Consider the following 22343-nt stretch of genomic DNA (forward strand, 5'->3'; position numbering starts at 1 on the left):
CTGGTTATTATGGCCAGAGCTGGTTGTTCTGGGTACTGATTTCTCAGGATCTATGCACCCAAATTGCGTGAAAAAGTAATCACATCTCAGTTCTAGTATAATATATTTGTCCAATGAACACCTGTTTATCATCTGCATTTCTTGTTGGTGTAGCAATTTTAATCGCCAGTATTGTAATTTTAAACATTAGGTGGCAGTCAGGAACTGTATCGTATGCCTACGAGAAGTCAAGGAACATGACATCAATCTGGGTCTCGGTATCTACTGTCTTGAGGGTCTGGTAGACGAACGAAGCAAGCTGAATTTCACAAGATCGCTGTTTACGGAATTCTTGGTGATTCGTACTGAGGAGACTTTTTATCCCCGCAACGTCCATCGTACACGAGCACTAACTGCGTTCAAGATGGAAAGGATGGTAACAATATGCCTTGTTGTTAATGAATCAGAGCTGTGTTTGCGGTTTCGTTGCCCTGCATAGTTACCTGAACTTATTAATACCATACATTGTAAATACCGTTTTAATTCTGCTTATTACCGTCAGAATCGCACAGAGAGACTGGGAGAATACAGTGTTTCCCGAAGTACGCGACGTAGGCCAGTCAGTCTGTAATTTAGCCATGTTTTTATAGAAAAATGCAGGCTAACTGGGCGACGTAAAGAGATTACAAACACCAGCGGTGATCCGATTAGCGCGTGATTCTATTAGGCAATGGCTTGCCAAGTCAGTGGCGGCCGCGGCTCCGAGACGGAAACATGTGACTGGCGCTGGGAAAACCTAAAAGGTCAGTTGTGCGCCATGGACGGCGCCCCGCGGACCTCCAACGCGCTGTCTGCTCCTGCAGTCCTCAGAGACGCCGAAAATGCCCCGGGTGCGAGTCGCCTCTTCTCTGCGCGCAGCATCTGGAAAATATGCGCCTACGTGAGAGACAGTCTGTGAACGCCGTTCGAGAATGCTGAACTTACTCTCATGTGATCTCGAGTGACGGTATCGAGGGAGACTGTAACAGTGTTGTTAGTGATTCCTGAACAATACGAGTACCGTCTTGCTGGTGGTTCGGACAGAAGCGGTCACAGTCGTGCACCGTTTTGCTGAAATACCTTTGGGACTGCACAACTGAGGTAAAATGGTTTTGTTTATTATGTAAATGTATAACTGTCCGTAGTTTCGAAGATAATACAGCATAGTCTTGTGTGCTATAAATGAACTGAAAAAAGACAGAAACAACCCCTGCAACAGTCAGGCGAATCGGGTTTGCACTGCATGTGCGAAACAATTGACAAGCAAGGGCTAATGTGGTATCACATCAGTCATGCATTAAGCCCTCAGAATATGAGAATTCTAGTCATATATCGTTAACAGTTAACAGGAACACCTTTAATGAGGCTAATCGTATCACTGTCATGTTTTATGTTTACTCGAAATATATAAGACATTGGAATTAATGGACAGTTTATGGTCTTCGTTAAGGGATTAATATTTACGCTCCTCTGACTATTTTCTGGACAGCGCTAGTTTATGCTTATGAGATTATTAGCAGTCTTATGGGATAGTACTAAAAATATGAAGATATATTAATTACACTAGTCTTTAGTTAATCAATTATTTCCACCTTCCCTTCATACTTCGTGTCCGTCGTCTCATATTAATTCGTAACCAGGGAGTCATTACCTGCTCAACATTTCTCCACTTCAACGGCGAACTGAAAAATATGTTAGAAAAGTACGTAGTGTATTTGATATAGAATCAAAACAAAGACGTAAATATTCCACAGAAAGGTAGAGGAGATGGATGGAACAGAAGAATCAAATTATAGTGATATAGAGAAAAATGACGTCTATAAGATAGTAGAAAAGAAACTATCAATCCCTTGTACATTTGCTCTTTCACAACATAACACATGATCCAATTAAGTCGTTCATGAAGACCAGTCACAAAGGCAAAACGTATACTGAATGCAATAAATAAAAAAAATTATACCTAAATATCAGTTCTTTGAGCTGGTAGTTACTTCATTCTAGAGGAATACTTTTTCTTTAATGGAAGTATATATTTATGTTGGAAATAAAGAATAGACATTTCCACAATTGGAAGGCCTAGAGCCGCGTATTAGTTAGTCGAATTTTCTGGGCGTGTGGAGGAACGTGTAGAGTGTATTCATATTCGGCGCTTGAGAAGGCATTATAACGACGCACAGCCTCATCTGAATGTAGGTTTACTTAATTTTCCATATTTACGGGGTGAATCTACTCTCCTACCTTCCAAACATTACAGAAGCTTCTGTAAAGTTTGGAAGGTAGGAGACGAGATACTGGCAGAAGTAAAGCTGTGGGTAGTGGGCGTGAGTCGTGCTTCGGTAGCTCAGATGGTAGAGCACTTGCCCGCGAAAGGCAAAGGTCCCGAGTTCGAGTCTCGGTCGGGCACACAGTTTTAATCTTCCAGGAAGTTTTATATCAGCGCACACTCCGCCGCAGAGTGAAAATCTCATTCTGGAGAACGACACTTGTTATGATTCAGTCATACAATGCAGTCACGCACAAGGAGCTCTACGTACAAAGACTGGTGATAAACGTAAAGCGTCTTCGATTAGGATGTCATCGAACCTGCTACTCGATGTTACTATGTTCTTCAAGTACGCTTATAGGTAAATATAGCAACATTTATTGGTCCTGAAAGTGACTTTTGACTGCGAATGTCTTTTGTTCTTCATAACATCGGGTGTTTCAAAAATATTCATCCGATTTCGCTAGACTGTATCTTCCACATGACTGAAAATAGAAACCTTCGGTAAGTTTTAACTTACATAAAGAAAAAAAAGTCCTTATTTTCAAAAAAGTCATATGATTTTAAGGGTGTATACATTTTACATGCATATACATACTACCTTCGAGCACTTTTTACAATTATATTTAGGATAAGGGTATTCGTTAACTTTCCACAAATGTTTGATATACCCTCCACCGAAAGCGCCACAAATATCCCTACGATAATGAGATATTCACTCTGCAGCGGAGTGTGCGCTGATATGAAACTTCCTGCCAGATTAAAACTGTGTGCCGGACTGAGACTCGAACTCGGGACCTTTGCCTTTCGGGGGCAAGTGCTCTACCATCTGAGCTACCCAAGCACGACTCACGCGCCGTCCTCACAGCTTCACTTCTGTCAGTATCTCGTTACCTACCTTCCAAATTTCACAGAAGCTCCCCTGCGAACCTTGCAGAACTAGTACAATATCCTTTCTTCCAGGAGTGTTAGTTCCGCAAGGTTCGCAGGAGAGCTTCTGTAAAGTTTGGAAGGTAGGAGACGAGATACTGGCAGAAGTGAAGCTGTGAGGACTGGGCTTGAGTCGTGCTTGGGTAGCTCAGATGGTAGAGCACTTGCCCGCGAAAGGCAAAGGTCCCGAGTTCGAGTCTTGGTCGGGCAAACAGTTTTAATCTGCCAGGAAGTTTCATTCATACGATAGTCAAACTCATCCCATACTTGTGGAAGTATGCCTCGAATTACCGCATTCACAGCTGTTGCTGTACAACATCCTAGGTCACACATCCTAGCTGGAATGGGAGTCACAACAGAGTCTTTCACAACCCACTCCCACCGCCCTCAAACCCCCACAAAAAAAAAAAAAATCACGTACCGTTATATCATGTGTCCTTTGAGGCCATCGGTGCAGAGCGAGATCCACACGGGTTCCTTACGGTCGATCAATTGCTGAGGCAGCCCACTGTTGAGAAATGCGCTCACATGGAGGTACCGGTACGGTGGTGTTCCGTTCCGTTGAAAAATACACTGTGTTTCACAATTCCTGTTATAGGCTTCTAAGGTTTGTAGAATGAATTTAGTAGATAAAATCTTGATAGTGAATATATGTCCTCAGGTGCACCATTTGGATATAAAAGGAGTTTGAGTATCGTTTCACTTACAAAAATTCATCTTCACGGTACGCACACTGCAGAGACAATGAGCCCTACCTACGTTTCCTAGTGGAGCCTATGGTATGGGCAATGTTTCGCGTATTCGTCGTCGGGTTCGCTTCTACGTGGTGAAGGACGTGCTCCTCACAGTCGAGAGCGTAGCGCGTCCGTGAAGCACCACAGTCAACCCTCCTAATTTGCAAATCTTTCAGTTTCTCGCAGCCGATGTTTCGGACGAGAATCGTCTGTGATGTCATAATTACAACAGGAATTGGTGATAGCGCCCTCTTCTCAGTTTGTGTGCTTACCGTGAAGCAGGAGAGTGGCAAGTGATCCGATTTTAAAAATTATTTTATATCCAAACAGTACATTCCCGGACATGGGTTTCTTAACAAAATATTTTCTACGAAGTCCCCTCTATAGCCCCTAGAAACGTATAATAGGAACAGTGAAAAAGCCGGTGCAAATTTCAGCTTTTTCTCGCAGTTGTAGTAGAAACCAGACGAACGAGCCAGCGACCTAGCTGTACCGACATCCAGCACTGGTAATATATGACTGGAATCAAGGTAAACTTTTAGTTTCGACGCAAATCCACCCTGAGTTTCTACTTTCATTGATGTGGAGGATATAGTTATGTGAAATTGAATCTACACTTTTGAAACAGTCTCTGTTTTAAAAATAACGTGTCTTCGAGATTCCTTGATTCAATAGTTTTTTACACCGTGTTTTTGTGACGTCGGAAAAATTTCCACAAACGGCAGGTTACCACACAAGTTGCAATACAAAATGATGACTCTCAGTCCGGAAAAGCCGTATTTAAAAGTTATATGCTACAACATCACAAGCGTAAAACAGCAAATTTTGGTGTATGACTTCGTGCAGTGTTGAACGTGGTAGCTTTAACTGTCTGGAAGATTTACGGATATACTTCCTGCGAGAAGGATCGAAGGCTTCCTGAGGTGTTCTTGGACGCCCATTCTCGATTTTATAGAGCACTGTCGCTGTCTCCACAAATTTCTTCTGCCGTCAAGGAAATGATGGACTTACACTCAAATCTGAAGTTTTTCTGAGTATGTTGGTCCGACTTTTTTCAGTGTTCCAGGTTATATACCATTTAGGTTCCTTTCAGAGTGTGCTGATACAATAGTTCCATTCTTAGCACTCATATAAAACGGCTCGCACGAAGGAAGATCCGTACCCAGAGACTGGATAGTACGAAGGGCGTTTGAAAAGTCCGTGCAAAGTCCGAGAGACGGCGCAACCGGCGCATGTCGAGGTCATGTTTAGTTAGTAGTATCTTTGGAAAAAACGCACACCAAGTTTCAGCCATATTGGTCTATTTCTTTGTGTTTGGCATTCGTGTGAATCAAGGAAGTCGAGTGATTGTCAAAAAATGGACGAAAAAGAATTTCGTGTGGTGATTAAACATTACTTTATGAAAGGCAAAACGCCTCAGGAGACTGAAAAGAAGCTTGATAAACATTACGGCGAGTCTGCACCTTCGATTAGAACAGTTTATAAGTGGTTTCAAAATTTTCGGAGTGGCCATATGGGCACAAGTGATGCTGAACTTTCTGGACGCCCTGTGCAGGTTACGACTCCAGAAATCATTCATAAAATCCATGATGTGGTGATGGATGACAGAAGAGTTAAGGTGCGTGAGTTTGTTAGTTCTGTGGGCATCTCGAATGAACGGGTACATAATATTTTGAACAAACATTTGGACATGAGAAAGCTATCTGCACGATGAGTTCCGCGATTGCTCACGCTTGACCAAAAATGGAAGCTTGACCAAAACCGGAATCGTGTGAAGTGTTGCAAGGATGGTTTGCAGCTGTTCAGGAAGAATCCGCAGGACTTTAAGCGTCGTTTCGTCACTGTGGATGAAGCATGGGTACATTACTATACTTCTGAGACCAAACAACAGTCTAAACAAAGGGTTACCAAGGGAGAATCTGCACCAAAAAAGGCGAAGACCATTCCTTCGCCCGGAAAGGTTATGGCGACTGTCTTTTGGGATTCGCAAGGGATAATCCTCATCGACTATCTGGAAAAGGGTAACACTATTACAGGTGAATATTATTCATCGTCATTGGACCTCCCTTTTCCATCACGACAATGCACCAGCACACACCTCAGCAGTTGTGGTCGCAAAAGCAATGGAAATAGGATTCCAACTCGTTTCGTATCACCGCCCCCCCCCCCCTCCCCCCCTATTCTCCAGACTTGGCTCCCTCGGACTACTATTTGTTCTCCAATTTGAAGAAATGGCTGGCTGGACAAAGATTTTATTCAAACGAGGAGGTGATTGCAGCAACTATTAGCTATTTTGCAGACTTGGACAATTCCTATTATTCGGAAGGGATTAACAAATTAGAACAGCGTTGGACGAAGTGTATAAGTCTAAAAGGAGACTATGTCGAAAAATAAAAAAGGTTTACCCCAAACACGTAAGTAGTTTTTTTTATTTTTGTACGGAATTTTCAAACGCTGCTCGCAGAACGTGTCACACCAATACCCAAGGAAGGAAGTAGGAGTTCAAAATGGTTCAAATGGCTCTGAGCACTATGGAACATCTGAGGTCATCAGTCCCCTAGAACTACTTAAACCTAACTAACCTAAGGACATCACACACATCCATGCCCGAGGCAGGATTCGAACCTGCGACCGTAGCGGAAGTAGGAGTAATTCGCTGAAATATAGACCCATACCACAAACATCGATTTTCAGTAGGATTTTGGAACATATACTGTGCTCTAGCATTATGAGTCACCTCGAAGAAAACGATATATTGACAAATAGCCAACACGAATTCAGAAAATATCATTCTTGTGAAACACAGCTAGCTCTTTATCTCCACGAAGTAATGCGTGCTATCGATAGGAAACGTCAAATTGATCCCACATTTTTAGATTTCCAGAAGGCTTTTGACAGTGTTCCTCATAAGCGACTTCTAATTAAATTGCGCACATATGGAGTATCGTCTCAGTTGTATGACTGGATTCATGATTTCCTATCAGAGAGGTCACAGTTCGTACTAACTGACAGAAAATCATTGAGTAAAATAGAAGTATTATCTGGCGTTCCCCAGTGTGATAGGTCTTACGTTGTTTCTGATCTATATAAATGATTTGGGAGACAATCTGAGCAGTTCCCTTAGATTGTTTGCAGATGATGCTTTCATTTACCGTCATGTAATGTCATTAGATGATCAAAAGACTTGTAAAATAATTTAGACAAGATATCCTTATAGTGCAAAAAGTGCCAATCGACTCTAACTCATGGAAAGTTTGAAGTCATCCACATGAGCATTAAAAAGAATCCGCAAATTTCAGTTACACGATGAATCACACAAATCTAAAGGCTCTAAACTCAAGTAAATACTTATGGATTACAATTACAAATAACTTAAACTGGAAGGATCACATAGATGATGTTGTGGAGAAAGCAAACCAAAGATTGCGATTTATTGTAAGAACACTTCGAAAATGTAAGAGGTTTACTAAAATGACTGCTTACACTACTCTTGTCCGCCCTCTTCTAGAGTATTGCTGTGCGGTGTGGGATCCGCACCAGATAGGGTTGACAGAGGACATTGAAAAAATTCAAAGAAGGGCAACTCGTTTTGCATTATCGCGAAATAGGGGAGAGAGTGCCACGGATATGATGCACGAATTGGGGTGGCAGTCATTAAAAAAAATAGTCGTTTTTCTCTACAGCAAGACCTTCTCATGAAATTCCAACCACCAACTTTCTCCTCAGAATGTGAAAATATTTTGTTGGTACCCACCTACACAGGGAGAAGTGATCATCATAATGAAATACGAGAAATCAGACCTTGCACGGAAAGATTTAAGTGTTCGTTTTTCCTGCTCTCTATTCGAGAGTGGAGCGGTAGAGAAATAGCTTAAAGGTGGTTCGATGAAATCTCTGCCAGGCATTTAATTGTGAGTTGCAGGGTAATCATGGAGATGCAGATGAGTAAATCATGATTAGATTGGATTAGATTAATTATTCATTCCATAGACCCATGGCACACACTGTTCCTTCTCTTGAGGAGTAACTACTTTGTTCGGAGTTCGTATCACGGTATGTCTTACACCAACAGCATACGTGAAAGGCACAGATGCAATGTCATTAAAAACTTTGAAAAACGCTGATTGTCTAGTACGAATTCGATGCAGAAATCTTATCAGTTGCTTTAGTAACAAATTTTTAGAATTGTAAAGAGACTTCATGGACCCCCTGTATTTTAACCTTCGTTGTGGAGCGACTCCAGGCCAGGTTTCTTACAAAAATCAAAATATTTACGTCTTTAGCGTAAGTTTCTTATCTGGGACGGAAAGTACGTGAACGTATTCTCATTGGTATTACAAAGATTTCTGCAGGTTGTTCAGCAATCATGATGGCTTCTACTGTAACTTTAACAAATAAAGAAACATGAATATAGAACGTAGTAGTCTATTTGCAGATGGAAATATATACGTTACTTAATTTACACTAAGGTGAGGAAAGTTATGAGATACATCCTGATATCATGTGGGCCCTACTTTTGCCCGACGTAGTGCAGCAACTCGACGTGGCACGGACGCAACAAGTCGTTCGAAGCCCCTGCAGAAATATTGAGTATTTGCCCAAAAACCTGTCCCCGTAACCAAGGGCGTAGACCCACTCTTGTGTGGCGGTACTCGACTCCGATGTAGTGGGTCTTAATCCTGCTGGTGACAGTTTCTTCGCCAGTATTACCCCAGTAAGGGGTGAAAAATGATGAGTTGAAGTTCGTGGTCACCAGGCTGTGCTACAGCAACTTGGGATGAAGTCTAAACTTACCCGCAATGTCTAATGGGGTGATGTCACGGAAAGGCGTCGGTGTCATGCGTCCGTCTGATGGGGCCATTGGGCTCTGCGGCTCTCTTGTTGCTATTCGACAGGAGTAGGGTACAGCCATTTACACATTGCACAGGTGCCGGCCACAAGTTTCACCTTCTCCTATCTTACTCATTATCGTCATCAGTACAACACTATCACGGAACTATACGCCATACACGGTCGTAATTATTACTATCACTAAACAGTTACACTTTAGATATTTGACAATAGCCGCTGCAGAAATGATGTTAGTTGCTTGAGTGTCCAGTAGGGTCAGACACTTTTTTAAAATTTGTTTTTCGTTTTAATCACCTTTTCATTGGCTACGTACCCTCCTTCGTAGCCGAGGCCGCCGATGCACGGATTGTGCTGATACCACACTCGAGGGTGTCTGTCTCGAATTCTGGTTGTGGAAGAAATTGTCACTATACTTATTTGCCTGGAAATGAGAGAAGAGGTGGTGGCATGAAGTTTGTGGTCCCTAGACTTCTCGTCAGTGTTCTGGATTACGTCTATGGAATGAGGGCATGTGACATTGTTGATATTACGTTTCCGTCGGATAGGAACATTGGGCCTGGCGTTGGCCTGGGTGTTCTTCGAGAGGTATAAGCTATGGCGTGGTACTGCGTTTCAGTCAGTCCCTTCTCTTTCATCATCATCATCATCACCATTATCATAATCATCATCACCGTTATCAACAACAACAACAGCCGGCTGGAGTGGCCGAGCGGTTCTAGGCGCTACATTCTGGCACCGTGCGACCGCTACGGTCGCAGGATCGAATCCTGCCTCGGGCATGGATGTGTGCGGTGTCCTTAGGTTAGTTAGGTTAAAGTAGTTCTTAGTTCTAAGCGCAGCGCTCGTCCGTCTCCGCACTAGGAGATGGCGCTGTCTTAGAGACGGACCAAATTCTGCTTCCGCCGATCCGCGCATTAATATGTAACGCAGCCAATGAGATTGCTGCTAACGTAGAACATTTTCTCCTCACGGATCGCACTCGCGCAGTGATACCTGAACGCTCGAGGTATTATAACGAGAGTACAGACCTCCGATTAATGTCCCTCCTAAACTTGTCCATGATTACTCCCGTGCCAACTGGTATGCCTACTGAGACTCCATTCACACCCAGGTTGACGGCCATGACCTTACCCTCCAATCTCCTGATGACATCTCTCGCACTGCTGCCTTCCTGCATCAGACCTTGTCTGACGCCGTCGCCACCCATATCCCACCAAAGCCATCCACCCTCACCGCCCCGCCCTGCCTCCACAGGCCGTCCTTCTCCTTCGAGAGTCCCGCCGCCTCTACCGCTCTTTTCTCCGCACTCGTGACCGGAATACACTTAGCCGCCACCGGCAGTTACAACGACACATCCGCAACCTGCTTACTGCGAAGAAACGCCGTGCCTGGCGCCAGACATGTACACAACTCAACACCGCGCTCCCCATAAACTCTTCCAAGTATTGGTCTGCTTTCCACCGCCTTACTGGGAACCGCCCCACCCCCCAGTACCCTCTCCTCCTTAATGACCGTCCCTTTCCTGACAACCTCAGTATGGCCAACCACTTTGCCTCTCACCTCTGCGATGTTTTTTCCATCCCAGATGATCCCCACTTTGATTATTCCCTCTTCCCTGACGTCATGGACCATACGAATACCTCTGTTCCTCTCCTTGCTCCTAGCTTCCAGTACTTGGGCCACACACCACCATCTGAACTTAACACTCTCATCACTACACAGGACATCAGCCTCACACTCCGCACTAAACGCAACACTGCTCCTGGCCACGACTGCATTACCTACTGCTACCTCAAACACTGCCCTCCCTCCTACCTTTCAATCCTTGCCACCTTCTACAATGTCATCCTTGCCACTGGCTTCTATCCCGACCTGTGGAAAACCTCCCGTATCCTGATGTTCTCCAAACCCAACAAGCCTCCATCTGATACCTCTTCCTATCGTCCTATCTGTCTCACATCGGTGTTCAGCAAGCTCTTGGAATCCATCCTTTCCCGGCACATCCATCACCACCTCCGCCAAAACCACCTCCTCCCAAACACCCAATGTGGCTTTCGACCTTCCTTCTCTGCTGATGACCAACTCCTACGCCTCACTCATGTCCTCTCCCTCCAGCTTAACTCCCGTCGCTCTGCCATTTTTGTCTCCCTTGCCCTCGAAAAGGCCTACGACCGTGTCTGGCATCCCGGTCTCCTGTTTAAACTCCAAACCTACGCCCTTCCTATCAACTACATCTGTTTGATGGCCTCCTTCCTCTCCCACCGCCCCTCCTATGTTACCATCCATAATGCCAGTTCCCACACCTTCTACCCCTCTGCAGGTGTGCCCCAGGGCTCTGTCCTCTCCCCTCTCCTCTACCTCCTGTACATGGCAGATATGCCCCAACCCCCTCCCCCCCTCCAGTACACCTCTTGCAATAAGCTGATGACACCGCATTCCTCGCTCTCGCTCCTACACTCCAACGGTCCCAACGCCTTCTCCAGAATCACCTTGACCTTTTTGCTGCATGGTGTAACCAGTGGCTCCTGAAACTCAATCCTCCCAAGACCCAGGCAATCATCGTAGGTCGTACCACTCGCTCCTCCCGGCTCCTGGATTTCTCCCTTACTGTCTGCGCCTGTCCTGTCCGCCTCACCCCCACCCTCACCTACCTTGGCCTCACCATTCACCGTCACCTCACCTGGATCCCTCATCTCCGCTCCATCCAATCCAAAGCCCACAACTGCCTCCGACTCCTCAAACTCCTCTCTGGCTGGACAAGGGGGTTGCACCCTTCTACCATCCTCCACACCTACAAATCCTTAATCCGTCCCATCCTCTGTTATGCCAGTCCTACCTGGATATCTGCCCCCCCCCCCCCCCAAATTCTGTAAGTCCCTCCAGATCCTTGAGCGTCATGCACTCTGCGTCGCCTTCCGTATACGCCTCCTGTCCCCCATGCGGATCCTCTATGATCTCATTCCTTTCCCCGTCTGCTCCTATTCCTCGAACATATCCGCATCCTCTACAGCTCCCGCCGCCTTGAACCCCCTCACCCCCTGGTTGCTCCCCTCCTCTCCCATCCCCGCCCCCTGCCACGTCTTCACTGTTGTGTCCCCCCTACCCTCCATCTCTACACCGTACATCTCCTTTCCCAAGGTGGCTTCCATCAACTCCCCCTCCCGGATGATGCCCTCTCTCCCTCCATTTATCCCTCCTATCAACTCTGATCCTCACTCCCCCTCCTTTTCTCTGTCCTTTTCCCTGGCACCCTCTCCCCCCCTTCCATCCTCTTTCTTCCCCACCTCCCCTCTCTTTGCGCCCTTCTCTCCCCCAAGTCCTTTTACATTTCCCTCCTCTGCCTCCTCTCATTCCCTCTCGCATCTGCCCTTCTCCCCCTTTATTAGTCCTCTCCCTCCTTGGTTCCCCCCCTTTTTCGTTTTTTTCCTTCCTCCCTCCTTGTTCTTCCCCCTCCTCCATGTCCCCCCCCCCCATCTGCCTTTGGCTCGGGAGTGTCATCTTTGTGCCGCCACTTTCGTGCAGTGTTCTACATTGAGTGTTCTACAGCGAGTGTTCTACAGTGAGTGTTTTACAATGAGTGTTCCGTGTTGTGTTTTTTGGGAAGTGTTGCGAACGGCCATCATACTGTCGCTGGGTGTGACTTTTATCTCTTGCGAACAGAAACCAGACTGTCGCCGTGTTTTTTTAATTGTGTGTGCACTATGTTGCTTGTCTGATTTCTGTGTCTTTTATTAACGTTGCCAACCCCTTTTGCTTTCTGTTTTAACTTTCCGCATTTTTCCGCCATTTTACACTTGGCGTCACCGTTTTATCGCCTGTTTTTCTTGTTTCTTTTCTTCTTCCGTTTTTTAAAATAAAAGTCTGTAGGCTGTAGAGCAGCGTACTAAGCTGCTGCCAGCCCGCTCCCTTCGGGGGGAATTGAAAATCAATAAAGGAAAAAAAAGCTCCGATTAAACAGTCTGCATTAGTCTATAGTCAAGTTTCAGTCTGCGCCTAATAAGATTATCATATTTCTGTACATAGCCATGAAGAGAAATGTATAGACACTTTGTCAAGTATCAGAGATATGTGAGAATAAGATTAACGTACCAAGACCAAAGGAACTTCAGATTGTCAATTGTAAATACCATCCAGAACCGAGTTAAAAAATGGTTCAAATGGCTCTGAGCACTATGGGACTTAACATCTATGGTCATCAGTCCCCTAGAACTTAGAACTACTTAAACCTAACTAACCTAAAGACAGCACACAACACCCAGCCATCACGAGGCAGAGAAAATCCCTGACCCCGCCGGGAATCGAACCCGGGAACCCGGGCGTGGGAAGCGAGAACGCTACCGCACGACCACGAGATGCGGGCGGAACCGAGTTAAGTAAGGTTTATGATTGTTATTATTGTAATAAATGTGTGTGAAAATTAATCAAGTTCTGTTTAAAGTTGGTCATCGTCAATCTGCTACTCTAAGCGTGCAAGTGGCATTTCTATCGTATGACCTAACGGCAGAAGATAAACACGCCACGATAAGACCACGAGACATATTGCTGAAACTCGCCTACTTCGTTAGAGGGACAAGTCAAATAATCTGATGGTGTGTGTACCGAAGGTCTTACAGTACGCACACTACAACAACAATGCTATTTTCACGTAAAACTATTTTTATTAAAATGTCAACGAGTGCATATGTGTTAGATTCAGCACGAAGACGTTTAGGTTGTGCTTCGGGGATTGTCTTGGCTAATGGTAGATAGGCTTTCATTTAACATTATGTGTCCGCTGCTACAAAGCTGGTAGACTGACTAGCCTGATGTTCGAGTTGTTGCAGTACTTGGTGTTGTTGCCGCAGGTGAAGTCGTTGCTCTTTTGGTTGTAGCTGCGGTTGTAGCTCATGTTGCTGTTGGTGTAGCAGTCGTTGTCGCTGTCGTATTACCGCCGCTTGCTGCAGTTTATGCGCTGTACGGGAGCCTTGCAACAGGCTTCTGCAGCTGCCTACGTAACCTGACTTGTGTCAGCAGGTTTAGCCATGCTTCCCGCTAACGGATGGTATTCATCACGAGGAAGTGCGACGTGAACTTGGTTCAAATGGCTCTGAGCACTATGGGACTCAACTGCTGAGGTCATTAGTCCCCTAGAACTTAGAACTAGTTAAACCTAACTAACCTAAGGACATCACACACATCCATGCCCGAGGCAGGATTCGAACCTGCGACCGTAGCGGTCTCGCGGTTCCAGACTGCAGCGCCAGAACCGCGCGGCCACTTCGGCCGGCGCGACGTGAACTTCAGCCACGACGAACCACGCAGTACGTCCGAATTCTACGGAGACTCAGTAAGAGTGTTGAGTCAAAAGCTTGCCGAAGTAATAAATTTGGTTTTTGTTAATGAAATCAAATTGAGTTTTTGTTTTTTAGGATTGTATGGAACACGCTGGAGTAGACCTCTGGTTTCAGTTTATTGCTGTCGGTCAAATAATTCAAAAATATGACAGTGGTTTGGAATCAATGAGTAAAACCGTTGCGGTGTTGTAACTGAGTGTCACTGATAATCTAGTCCAACAGCCACGTATTTCCTGCTATATTTCACTACAGGGTGGCAGTATACGTGCACTTGCAAATATCTAAACATACACCTTCTTGACAGTTTGGCCCTATGACATAGATATGGAAACACTCTGAAGATGGATAAATATACTTTATTACACTGAAAGGCTACAATAAATGTACTTAACTTTATTGGTAGCTTGATGCGTGACACCTGAAATGCTGTACGCAGTTGAATCCAAATAAGTTTGCTGTCTCTGGCAGTCTATGAGTTAGTCGTATGGACAGATTATTAACTTGCAGGCACTCGTAGTTACCTGTTCCTATTCGCATTCTCTGAGAACTATTTCGAGGAGTTAGTTCATGAGCCCACGCGAACAGTAAACGCCTGTGAAACACACTTGACCTCTTAGCAACAAATAATCCTGAGTTAATAACGAGCATCAAAACGGATACAGGGATTAGTGAACACCAGGTTGTCGCAGCGATATTGAATATTGTAACCCCCAAATCCTCCAAAAATAAACGAAAAATGTACCTATTCAAAAAAGCAGATAGAAGTTCACTTAACGCTTTCCTGAGAGACGATCTCTATTCCTTCCAAACCAACAATGTAGGTGTAGACCATACGTGGCTTGAATTCAAAGAAATAGAATCGGCAGCAATTGAGAGATTTATACCAAATAAATTAACTAACGACGGGTCAGAACACTGTTGCAGAAACAACGAAAAAACATGCCAAATTTAAACAGACGCAAAATCTCCAAGACTGGCGATCTTTTACAGAAGCTGGGAATTTAGGGCGGGCATCAATACGAGATGCTCATAATAGCTACCGTAACGAAACTTCGTCTCGAAACCTGGCAGAAAAACCGAATAGATACTGGTCGTATGTGAAGTATGGTAGCGGCAAGACGCAATCAATGCCTTCTCTGCGCGATAGCAATGGAGATACTATCGAAGACAGTGCTGCCAAAGCAGCGTTACTAAACACAGCCTTCCGAAATTGCTTCACCAAAGAAGACGAAGTAAATATTCCAGAATTCGAATCAAGAACAGCTGCCAACATGAGTAACGTAGAAGTAGATATCCTCGGAGCAGTAAAGTAACTCAAATCACTTGATAAAAGCAAGTCTTCTGGTCCAGACTGTATACCAATTAGGTTCCTTACAGAGTATGCTGATGCAATAACTCCATACTTAACAATCATATACAACCGTTCGCTCGACGAAAGATCCGTACCCAATGACTGGAAAATTGCACAGGTCACACCAATATCCAAGAAAGGTAGTAGGAGTAATCCACTAAATTACAGGCCCATATCGTTAACGTCGATATGCAGCAGGATTTCAGAACACATATTGTATTCGAACATTATGAATTACCTCGAAGAAAACGGTCTATTGACACACAGTCAACATGGGTTTAGAAAACATCGTTCCTGTGAAACACAACTATATCCTTATTCACATGAAGTGTTGAGTGCTATTGACAAGGGATTTCAGATCGATTCCGTATTTCTGGATTTCCGGAAGGCTTTTGACACTGTACCACACAAGCGGCTCGTAGTGAAATTGCGTGCCTATGGAATATCGTCTCAGTTATGTGACTGGATTTGTGATTTCCTGTCAGAGAGGTCACAGTTCGTAGTAATTGACGGAAAGTCATCGAGTAAAACAGAAGTGATTTCTGGCGTCCCACAAAGTAGTGTTTTAGGCCCTTTGCTGTTCCTCATCTACATAAACGATTTAGGAAACAATCTGAGCTGCGGCCTTATGTTGCTTGCAGAAGACACTGTCGTTTATCGAATAGTAAAGTCATCAGAAGATCAAAAGAAATCACAAAAGATTTAGAAACAATATCTGTATGTTGCAAAAATTGGCAGTTGACCCTAAATAACGAAAAGTGTTAGGTCATCCACATGAGATCTAAAATTAATCCGTTAAACTTCAGTTACACGATAAATCAGTCAAATCTAAAGGCCATGAATTCAATTAAATACCTAGGAATTACAATTACGAACAACTTAATTTGGAAGGAGCACATAGAAAATGCTGTGGGGAAGGCTAACCAAAGACTGCGTTTTATTGTCAGGACACTTAGAAAACGTAACAGGTCTACTAAGGAGATTGCCTACTCTACGCTTGTCCTCCCTCTTTTAGAATACTGCTGCGCGGTGTACGATCATTACCAGATAGAATTGATGGAGGACATCGAAAAAGTTCAAAGAAGGGCAGCGCGTTTTGCTATTATCGTGAAAGAGGGGGGAGAGTGTCACTGAAATGATACAGGATTTGCGATGGACATCATTAAAGGAAAGGCATTTTGCGTTGCGACGGAATCTTCTCACGAAATTCCAATCACCAACTTTCTCCACGATAAAAAAAAGGGAAATCAGTGCTTGTACGGAAAGACGTAGGTGTTCGTTCCTTCATCGCGCTATACGAGATCGGAATAATTGTGATGGTGGTTCGATGAACACTCTGGCAGGCAGTTAAATGTGATGTGCAGACTATCCATGTAGATGCAGATGGAGCTGCATTGCTCCGTAAATAGCTACTGCTATGTCGGAGCTGTAGTCATTTTAGAGCTCCGGAACCGACTGTGGCCGGCCGGTGTGGCCGAGCGGTTCTAGGCGCTTCAGTCTGGAACCGCGCGACCGCTACTGTCGCAGGTTCGAATCCTGCCTGGGGCATGGATGTGTGTGATGTCCTTAGGTTAGTTAGGTTTAAGTAGTTCTAAGTTCTATGGGACTGATGACGTCGGATGTTGAGTCCCATAGTGCTCAGAGCCATTTGAACCATTTGAACTGTCTGTGGGGAGGAGAACTGTAGTAGCTTCGGGACGGAACAGCAGGAACTGCGCTCCGTAGCTTAAATGCAGGAAATGGAGTAAATGTCGACAGCGAGCGTCTTCATTTTTCCCTTGTGGGAGAAGGAACTCTATGTGCGCCCGTACTTTGGGAAAGTGAAGTAGTCTACGACTGACAGCGATCTTCATCGCAGTTGATAACACGATCGGCGGATGGATTTGACGCGCTCTTGGACGTGTTGCGGAAGCAGGAATTAGTCCCGGTTGTGTGAACACCATCTGAAAGTGATTGTTCGGAACTGTTAGGCACCTGGCGGTAGCGTGCCTGTGTGATGGCGGTTACTTGTGGTTTACTTCTTAAGTTGTGTATACAGCAGAAACAATGGACAGGCTTATGTTCAGGAACATACAGTAACTCTGGTGTAAGTTTTGTCAATAAATGACATAAAATAATATTACGAGTTAGTGATCATAATACAATTACTTAATGTATCTATGCAGACTGAAGGAGACAGCCGGCCGAAGTGGCCGTGCGGTTAAAGGCGCTGCAGTCTGGAACCGCAAGACCGCTACGGTCGCAGGTTCGAATCCTGCCTCGGGCATGGATGTTTGTGATGTCCTTAGGTTAGTTAGGTTTAACTAGTTCTAAGTTCTAGAGGACTAATGACCTCAGCAGTTGAGTCCCATAGTGCTCAGAGCCATTTGAACCATTTTTTGAAGGAGACGAATGAAAATTTCTACTAAGGCCCGGATTCGAATCCGTGTCTCCTGGCCACTAGGCAGATGCCCTTCAATAGGCAGATGCTCTAAGCACTCCGTCACCCTGACAGAGTGGGTTTGCACAACTGCACGGACTATCCTAGCACACCTCTCTCCTCAATCCGAATTCCCACTCACGCCTCAGCCCACTTCGTGTTCCCTCTAAACTCTAACAGCATTGCAGAGGCTCTGCAACTGTAGTGGAACATCACCTTAGCATTAAAAAAAAAACCGGGGAATCCTGCCTGAAATCCAGGCATAGGTGCTTGAGAATTGAAAAAGTCTCTGGAACCATATAGTCACAATCACTTAATATAATGTTCCGTCTTGACTGGTACTTTACTTTCATAGACCTTTTAACTTAACGCGTTTCAGCTTAAAACGTCATCAGAAATCTCTGAGACGAGAAAGAAACAAACGAAAAGTATTTTTGTACAGAGCATACAATAATACAGGTATACAAAAAAATACAGATAAACATACACTCCTGGAAATTGAAATAAGAACACCGTGAGTTCATTGTCCCAGGAAGGGGAAACTTTATTGACACATTCCTGGGGTCAGATACATCACATGATCACACTGACAGAACCACAGGCACATAGACACAGGCAACAGAGCATGCACAATGTCGGCACTAGTACAGTGTATATCCACCTTTCGCAGCAATGCAGGCTGCTATTCTCCCATGGAGACGATCGTAGAAATGCTGGATGTAGTCCTGTGGAACGGCTTGCCATGCCATTTCCACCTGGCGCCTCAGTTGGACCAGCGTTCGTGCTGGACGTGCAGACCGCGTGAGACGACGCTTCATCCAGTCCCAAACATGCTCAATGGGGGACAGATCCGGAGATCTTGCTGGCCAGGGTAGTTGACTTACACCTTCTAGAGCACGTTGGGTGGCACGGGATACACGCGGACGTGCATTGTCCTGTTGGAACAGCAAGTTCCCTTGCCGGTCTAGGAATGGTAGAACGATGGGTTCGATGACGGTTTGGATGTACTGTGCACTATTCAGTGTCCCCTCCACGATCACCAGTGGTGTACGGCCAGTGTAGGAGATCGCTCCCCACACCATGATGCCGGGTGTTGGCCCTGTGTGCCTCGGTCGTATGCAGTCCTGATTGTGGCGCTCACCTGCACGGCGCCAAACACGCATACGACCATCATTGGCACCAAGGCAGAAGCGACTCTCATCGCTGAAGACGACACGTCTCCATTCGTCCCTCCATTCACGCCTGTCGCGACACCACTGGAGGCGGGCTGCACGATGTTGGGGCGTGAGCGGAAGACGGCCTAACGGTGTGCGGGGCCGTAGCCCAGCTTCATGGAGACGGTTGCGAATGGTCCTCGCCGATACCCCAGGAGCAACAGTGTCCCTAATTTGCTGGGAAGTGGCGGTGCGGTCCCCTACGGCACTGCGTAGGATCCTACGGTCTTGGCGTGCATCCGTGCGTCGCTGCGGTCCGGTCCCAGGTCGACGGGCACGTGCACCTTCCGCCGACCACTGGCGACAACATCGATGTACTGTGGAGACCTCACGCCCCACGTGTTGAGCAATTCGGCGGTACGTCCACCCGGCCTCCCGCATGCCCACTATACGCCCTCGCTCAAAGTCCATCAACTGCACATACGGTTCACGTCCACGCTGTCGCGGCATGCTACCAGTGTTAAAGACTGCGATGGAGCTCCGTATGCCACGGCAAACTGGCTGACACTGACGGCGGCGGTGCACAAATGCTGCGCAGCTAGCGCCATTCGACGGCCAACACCGCGGTTCCTGGTGTGTCCGCTGTGCCGTGCGTGTGATCATTGCTTGTACAGCCCTCTCGCAGTGTCCGGAGCAAGTATGGTGGGTCTGACACACCGGTGTCAATGTGTTCTTTTTTCCATTTCCAGGAGTGTACATCATCTAAAGGACATCGATACACATCATCTCGTTAGATTTATAAATAACTGTGGTACATATGAAAATCTATCATGGTTTAGTACTACCTGTTTAATCAGGCAGCCTACGAAGAAGCTGTGGTCTACAGGCGATTCAATACTCATTCCATGTTGAAGTTCGAACATAATTTTGTACGTGATCGGCTCTGATTTAAATTTTGGATTACTATTGCAAAGGAATCGTAATATGCCCTGATTTCAACAAATTATGCCATGTTATAGAGAAAGTTATGACCTCTGTGATTAAGTAGTGTACGCAGTCTCACTACAACACAAAATGTGAAATTGCTTGAGCAGTACACACTTACATAAACAGCGCAATGCCGGCATAAAAATATGAAATTGAGCAAAAGTAATCACGAATATCATTTAGATGATGCCCGCAGTAGTGGATGCATTGTAGCTACCTGACTTACAGTCACCACAGTGCCATGGGGACGTAGCGCCCGTATTGTAATGATAATGAGCAAATCTACAGCACTGATTGCATGCACAGCTGTCAGTGATGTGAAATATTAGTCGAGAATTGTCAAATCCATCAGTTATCAGAGACAAATGCTGTGTATGACAATACGTGATTATGTAATGGCGCAATAATAAAAGCAATGCTTTTTTTCCCTTTATTGTGTTTCTATGCCCCATCTGGGGCGGGCTGGGAGCAGCATGTGCGCTGCTCTTCAGCCAAAAGACAGCAATTGTACAAAGAAGACATCTAAAAAGAAAAAAAAGAAAAGAGAAAATATGGCGTACATAGAAATAAAAAGGGGGGACATGACGAAAGACAACAGGCAAAAAGAGGAGCGACTGTAAAATGGAGATAAAAACTGTAAAAAATAGTGCACACAAAGAACCACACACTGGGCAATTAAAGAACACAAGGCGAAGTATGACCAGAGCATAAAAGTATTGACAGATGGTGTAGCACATAACAACACTAACAGTAACACTATGTACCTGTCCAGCACACAATTAAAATCACAGCCCTTGATGCAAGGGAGAACAGCACCAAACTCAACACTAACGCAGCACACTTGAGAATGAACAAAAACCTGGGAGGATCTGCTGGGGGGGACCAAGGGAGAAGTGAAAAGGAGGCAAGAAGAGGGGGAGAGAAATGGGGACGAGGTGGGAGGCGCGCCAAAGGAGTGCTGGGGAGGGAAGGAGGAAAATACCCTCAGGGAGAAGGAGGGGAGAGGAAAACGAGGGCTCTGGGGAGAGGGGGGAACAAGGCCAGGTTACAGTTGGAAGGGAGGGTAGATGTCAAGGCGAAGTTCAACATCCAGGAGGGGAAGGTGCTGGAAATTTCCCTGATAAAGGAGATGGAGGGTGTGGAGGTGGAGAGAGGGAGGATGCAGAGATGTTGGAGGAAAAGGAGATCATACCGGTGTCATGTGGGGGAAGGAAAGCAGATATGGAAAGCAAGGCAGATCACATGGTGTTCGAGGATCTGGAGGGCCTTGTAAAAATGGGGGGGGGGGGGGGGGGGGAGGGGCGGAGATCCAGGCAATGCTGGCATAACAGAGGATAGGACAGAAGAGGGATTTGTAGGTGTGGATGATGGTAGAAGGATACAATCCCCACATCAGGAGGTGGAGGCGGTATTGGGCTTTCTGCTGGATGGTCAGGAGATGAGGGGTCCAGGTGAGGTGACGATTGAGGGTGAGGCCAAGATATCTCAGGGTGGGGGTGAGCTGGATGGGATGACCATAAATGGTGAGGAAGAAATTGTGGAGATGGAAGGAGTGGGTGGTGTGGCCCATGATGACCGTCTGGGTTTTGGAGGGGTTGATATGAAGGAACCATTGGCTACACCAAGTGGTGAACTGGTCAAGGTGGGTTTGGAGGGTGTGTTGGGACCGTTGAAGGATAGGATAGAGAGCCAGGAAGGTGGTCTCATCAGCATATTGGAGGAAGTGGACAGGAGGCGGTGGCTAGGACATATAGGCAGTGTACAGGTGATAGAGGAGAGGGGAGAGGACGGAGCCCTGAGGGTGCCAGCTGTGGGATAAAAGATACAGGAGTTGGTGTTGTGGAGTGTAACATAGGAAGGAAGGTGTGAGAGGAAGGAAGCAACCAGACAAACAAAATGGATAGGCAGGGCAAAGGTTTGGAGCTTAAAGAGGAGACCGGGATGCCATACGCACTCGTAGGTGTTTTGGAGGTCGAGGGAAAGAAAAATGGCAGAGCGACGGGAGTTAAGCTGGAGGGAGAGAAGATGGATGAGGTTAAGGAGTTGGTATTTGGCAGAGAAGGAGGGTCAGAAGCCACACTGGGTAAGGGGAAGGAGGTGGTGTTGATTAAGATGCTGACAGATACCACAGGAGAGGATGGATTTGAAGACCTTACTGAAGACAGAGGTGAGGCAGATGAGACAATAGGAAGAGGTGATGGAAAGGGGTTGGTTGGGTTTGAGGAATAAGAATATGCGGGAAGTCTTCCACAGGTTGGGGTAGAAGCTGGTAGAGAGGATGACATTGTAGAGATTGGTAAGGA

General features: G+C 45.8%; 1 protein-coding gene across 1 annotated transcript in view; it reads left to right on the forward strand.

The window, feature by feature from the left end:
• Positions 1–744: 744 nt before the first annotated feature.
• The window catches only part of LOC124555736 (glycine receptor subunit alpha-2-like), a 424315-nt gene continuing 402716 nt past the window's right edge, over positions 745–22343 (forward strand). The window contains exon 1 of the mRNA XM_047129759.1: positions 745–1119. The gene's annotated coding sequence lies outside the window, so the exon portion shown is untranslated. The remainder of the gene's footprint in view (positions 1120–22343) is intronic.

This window comes from Schistocerca americana, chromosome X, assembly GCF_021461395.2.
Source record: "Schistocerca americana isolate TAMUIC-IGC-003095 chromosome X, iqSchAmer2.1, whole genome shotgun sequence".
Lineage (NCBI taxonomy): Eukaryota > Metazoa > Arthropoda > Insecta > Orthoptera > Acrididae > Schistocerca > Schistocerca americana.